Raw genomic sequence first — 6028 nt, forward strand, 5'->3', positions numbered from 1 at the left:
TGTTTCTAACTCTCTATCCCTCTCTATTCCTCTCTGTAAAAAATCAATAAAATATACATATTTTTTTAAAATTGTATAAATGTATTTTTTTTTAAAAAGCAGCCATAAATGTAGCAGCTATTATGATTCTTAGTTTTTGGACATGATCACTGAGAATGAATGCAGTTAAGCAAATCGTCAATGTTAATTGAGAAGTGAACGGTAGAGTCCTTAGCAATTGCTGGTCATTGTCCACTAGGAAGGCATCTCCTCTGAACAAGTGCAGAGTACAGAGAGTTTTCCACTGGGTTTCTTTTCCTAACTTACTACACAGGACTCCCATTATGTTTTTGGGGACATCAAGTTCCTGTTAATGCCCCTTGGGGAAAAGCCAGTGACAAAGTTGTGAATGACTGATACCCTGAAGAGTCCCAGGTTGTGCACAAGAATCTCTAAAATGTGGGATATCTGGCACCTTGTTCAAAATCAAGTGACTATATGTAAAGGCAGAGATTTTATACCTGGTGTGTGACTTCCCAGGTTTGGGCAGCCTGATTGCTGACTCAGAAGAGATAGTTGTGTGAATAATAAAGGCAGAGATTTTTTACCTGGTGTGTGACTCTCTCTGTTGGCTCCTCCCTTCCCCTGCACCAGGCAGACATGTGCAGTTCGGCTGAGATGGGAGGGAGTGAGGATAAGAAGAAAGCTATATAGGAAAGTTAAGACCACTAAGATTAGAGATTTGTTTTTCACTTTTAAAAAAAAAGGGACTTCTTGGAGGCCATTAGCACTTAGCAAACACTGTATATAAAGAAGGGCCTGTTTTTTTTGTTGTTGTTGTTGTTGTTTTTGTTTTTGTTTTAAACAGAACTGGCAATTGCCAAAAACTATAGCTGGGCCATGCCAGATTTCACCTTATGATGGATATTTTAAAAGGTTCTGGCTTATCTGGATCTTTCTTTGGGGAATTTCATGCCCTTGACCCCATCTCCTCTCAGCACCCACAGAAAATAGGAGATAGATTAGGATGAGATGTGCAAAGCTCTGTTGAAAGGGGGACCACACTGCATGATAATATATGTGAAACCTGGCTCTGCAAAACTAACTGGCTGTGGAATCTTGGGTCAGTCACTTAACTTCTCTGTGCTTTAGTTTCCTTGTCTGTAAGATGAGAGTAATAATAATAAAATGGTGCTTAACCTCATGGAACTATAATGATTAATGAGTTTTATTTGTAAACTGCCTAGACCAGTGTCTGGCACATAGAAAGCATTCTATAAGTGTTAATTTAATTTAATTTAATTTAATTTAATTTAATTTAATTGTTTTGTTAATCCTTACTGAGGATATTTTTTCATTGATTTTTAGGGAAAATTGAAGAAAGAGAGAAAGACAGAGAAAAACACCAATATGAGAGAAACACATCAATTGGTTGCCTCCTGCCTGCACTCTGACCAGAGCCTGGGCTGGGAGAGTCTGCAACCAAGGTACATGCACTTGACCAGAATTAAATCTGGGTTCCTTTGGTCCATAGGTTGATGCTCTATCCACTGAGCCAAACTGGCCAGGGAAATAAATGAAATTTTAAATATGCCCAGCCCAGCATTCCCAATCAGATGCAGTCAATGCCAGGAAGGGGACCAAACACATTCATCTTTTGATGACTATAGGTAGAGCCAACCAAAGGAATCAGGAATTTCCTGCCAATTAGGGAACTGTGGTGGCTGGGCAGTGAGTCACTGTGGGAAAATCAAAGGCTTTGGAATAAGACAATTCTGGATTTAAATCCTACTCCAAAACTTACTCTGTGTGTACCTTGATCAAGTCACTGAACCTCTCTAAGCCTCACTTCTCTCATTTATAAAATGAGGGTGAGGGTTATCAGTGATATATGTAAAGTAGTATCCAACAGTTCCTCAGTCAGTGGCTCTAATGTCATCATGGCCATCATTATCATCACCACCACCATCATCATCATCATCATCATCATCATCACTATCACTATCATCATTATCACCATAAATTTGAAATGTAAGTACAATCAGGTAAATGAAGTAGCCTTTAAGTCATCAATTCTAAGTGTGGAGTGTCTAGGAAGCTGTTGATATTTAAAGGGGTGGGAGGTGAATATGAAGGTTAAAAAGTACAATCAATAGAATAATATCTGAAAAATGAAAAATAAAACTACTTTTTTCCATAATCCAGACCAAATAAAGTGAGGTTCAGCATGTCTCTCTGGAGAGAATGGCTTCCCAGGAAAAATGCCAGAGTGAGGAATGGAGGTCAGGGGATGGGATGTGAAGATTTTATTTTTCAAAAGGTGTCATGTCTAGCTGGTGCTTAACATGACCAGATCATATTTGTGGTGAGTATTAGTTTTTGAAAGCCTCAACGAATTTATATGTGCAAAATATTGATTTCCTAAAATTCTCTGATACCTGCTCCATTCTAAAATCAATCTAGTAATTCCAAGGTTAAATCAGTCAAATCTAGCAATGTGGACATGCTCCCCTGAAAGTTCCTTTAAAAAGGTCATTTTAGGTTCATATCAGTCATATTCAGGAAATTCCTCCCATCCTCTTTCCTTCTTTCTGGGGTTGGTGTCAAGCTTGGGGTGAGGGAGAGTACGGTGTTTACACAAAAGTAGCTGCAGCATTCATGAGAAGCAGGCACCCACTTCCAGACCCAGCTGCATCTTGCTCTCATAGTTCTGCACCCAAACAGTCCTTTCCTTGTTCTTGGGCATGTGCCCTCTACCCTGAGCATCTGTGGAGACGTGGCTGCACCCTCATCTATGCCTGGGAAGTGACCCATATCACCTCTGATGTGTTTCCCCTCCTCCGAGCTCTGAAATACCTTGTGGCCCCATCAGGGCTTTCACTCCTTTTCTTTCTTAACTTTCTGTTCCACTTGTGGGGGTGGGGGGCCTGGAAACTTTTAGCTGTTCCACTTATAGGATTAACAGATTTAGCAAATAAAAAGATAGGACACCCAATTATAAAGGGGTGGGCAAAAGTAGGTTTACAGTTATTTGTATGGAAAATAATGCAATAATCTATACTAATAAGCAGGTAATTTGCTAATTAGACCAGAAAGACCAGACAGATGTCCTTCCGGAAAAAGCCACAGTGACTGCGAGGGCTGAGGAGAGCCGGCAGCCATGGTGGTCAGCAGAGGCAGCAACGGGGTGATGGGGGTGGTGCCTTCCCCTGATCTACCTGGCACCACCCAAAGGACATCAGTGGGATATCAGTAAGTTGTCAGAAGAACATCCCACAAGGGCTCCCAGACTGGACAAGGGAGCAGGCCAGCCTGAGGGACACCCCTTCCCACCCTGAAGTACACAAATTTTTGTACATCGGGCCTCTAGTTAATAAATAATAATATAAAAATAAACTGTGTTTCATGTACTCACAACTGCAAACCCACTTTTGCCCATCCCTGTATTTGAATTTCAGATAAACAATATTTTTTTTTTGTGTGTGAAGGCACCCCAAATAGTGCATGAGTCATATTTATGTTAAAAATTATTCATTGTTTTTTCTGAAATTCCTGGGCTGGTGTAAAGCCATGGGAAACTCCAGGAGCTGTCTCAGTTCCTCCCAGTGTGGACCGGCCACACAGCACCATAGGCTGCTGCACTGTGCTAGCGCAGGGCTCCTCCATGTGGCAATAAGGAAGCCCAGCCAGTGGGAGCAGACAGAGGCTATTTATTCAGAGGAGGAAGCCACTGTCACTTGTATTTTGGGAGACTGAAAAGCACATGGAGGTTGGAAAACCTGACAGGAGAAAAAGGGAGGCCTTCGGGGTGTCCTGAAGGGAGGCTGCAGGTGTGGGGAAGCCGCAGGTCCATTTGTCCATTCAGTGTCTAATCTCCAGGACTCCTACACAGCTGTGGGAGCTGTGAAACTACAAGGCTGCTGTCATCCTGTCTGATGTTGGAGCTTGGGTCCCCAGGTAGCTAGGAAGGGAGGATGGAGAATCAGCTGCAACCCTGCAGACAGACCGGAACCCATGTCAGTTCTCAGCGCCTCCAGCTGGTCCTACAGGAGAAGGTGGTGCCCTCCGTCCTGGTGCTGAACATACACCTGGCCCAGGAATCGGAGAAGTGAAGGCCAGGGGAGGGGGGCAGTTGTAGGCCCACCTGCTGCCCACATCGAGGACTCGGCAGATGAATAATAACGTGTGAGCTACAAAAGTTCATGCCCCAACATTCTGAGAGTAAAAAATAATGCAGCTGCTGCTTCACTTCTGCCCCTCAAATTGCACGCAAAAACATCTCTTCTCCTCACTATGACCTGAAACATAAAGGAAAGGGTGTTCCTGAAACAGCTCAGCCTGGCCCTCCTGACGGGTAAAGAGGCTGCCATAGCAGTTTATTGAAATGCTAGATGAGCTCCTTACATTGAACGCACATTTTCATAAGCTACAAAGTTCACAAACTCAAATGTTAAAAACTTAATTTTTGTTATAAATAAATGTATAAAAAAGTGTATACTGAGGTACAGCTCTCACACATTTAGGTGTTTAATTAAAGTGCAACCATGATTGTGTGTGTGTGTATGTGTGTGTGTGTGTGTGTGTGTGAGAGAGAGAGAGAGAGAGAGAGAGAGAGAGAGAGAGAGAGAGAGAGAGAGAGAGAGAGAACTGGTAGAAAGTGTGTGTCTCCACTGGAGCTAAGACACTGCTACCTGAGGCAGAGGTGCTAGGATGTATATGTGATGAGTAACTGGACACCAGGACTGGATCCCACAGTGTGGGGGCTGGTTAGACAGTCTCTGTGGGGCTGTTCTCTTTAGATTTGATGTTGATGCTCCTATAGTCACACCTGGCTTTCCCTTTTTTGCTCCTGGAGAATCTGAAGACTGATAGGTACCATTTTTCTTTCTTCTAAAAAGTAGGCTGTTTTTAACATTTTTTCTCTGTTTCATATGGATCCTTTCTTGATATTTGTAACCAGTGAGCTAAAGGCAAATCGAAGTACCACAGATCTCTACGTGTGAGAGAAGGGGAGAAGGAAGACAACGCGGGCTGGTGCATGTAGAAGCTTCACACCATGTTTTCCAGTGGGATGAGCTGGAAATTCAGGATTTGGGATACCAAAACCGCCCTACTTATGAAAATGCATTCCTTTAGGACCTAGTCCTAAAGGACACAGAGTCCCCAGCAGAGCATCAGGAATCTGAGGTCCCAATGCTAACTTTGTCAGTATATTGATTCAGGAAAAGCCCCTCACTCTTTTTTTAAATTTTAATATTTTCATTAATTTTTTTTTTAGAGAGGAAGGGGAGAGAGAGAGAGAGAGAGAGAGAGAGAGAGAGAGAGAGAGAGAGAGAGAGAGAGAGAGAGACTGATATGAGAGCAAAACAGTCATTGGCTGCCTCCTGCACGCCCCCTTCCCAGGTTGAGCCTGATACCTGGGCATGTGCCCTAAATGGGAATCAAACCATTTGGTGCATGGGTTGATGTTCAACCAACGGAGCCACACCGACCAGGGCAGGGAAAAGCCCTTTTTGTTTCTGGAAGGCATTTCCATCACTTCTCAAGTAAAAGTTTTTAGATATGTGGAACCTGACAGAGATGTAGTTCAATGATCACCACCATTCATAACTATCTATGGACTGTTGTAGAAGTGAAGACTGTTATCAAGTCTCCCCTTTAGATGTTCCCTCCAAGGAACCTTTCCTAGGAGCCCAGGATGATCCACGGTCTGGGCAAAAGTTAGTTCTTCTAGCTGTACACCATTGTGTTGGTTTCTAAGAAGGGGTTCTAGACTTGAATTACACTTAGATGCCACTCTTCTGATGTGTGGGGAGCTCACTTCAAAGCAAGGAATTGGTGTCCAAACAGGGCCCTGAGTTGGGGGAACTGCAGTGGTCAGGTGAAAGGAGGCTCCTTTGAGGCGCGTGCTGAAAGTAAAAGTAGAAAAGCTGAAAGCAAAAGTAAGGTAGGGAGCGAGGTTAATTACTGGGTGTAAAACATGGAACAACACTTAGTAAAACATTTTTAAATTTCTTAAGGAGAAAATAAGTAGAAAATATTGTAGATA

This window comes from Pipistrellus kuhlii, unplaced genomic scaffold (assembly GCF_014108245.1).
Source record: "Pipistrellus kuhlii isolate mPipKuh1 unplaced genomic scaffold, mPipKuh1.p scaffold_m20_p_3, whole genome shotgun sequence".
Classification (NCBI taxonomy): Eukaryota; Metazoa; Chordata; class Mammalia; order Chiroptera; family Vespertilionidae; genus Pipistrellus; species Pipistrellus kuhlii.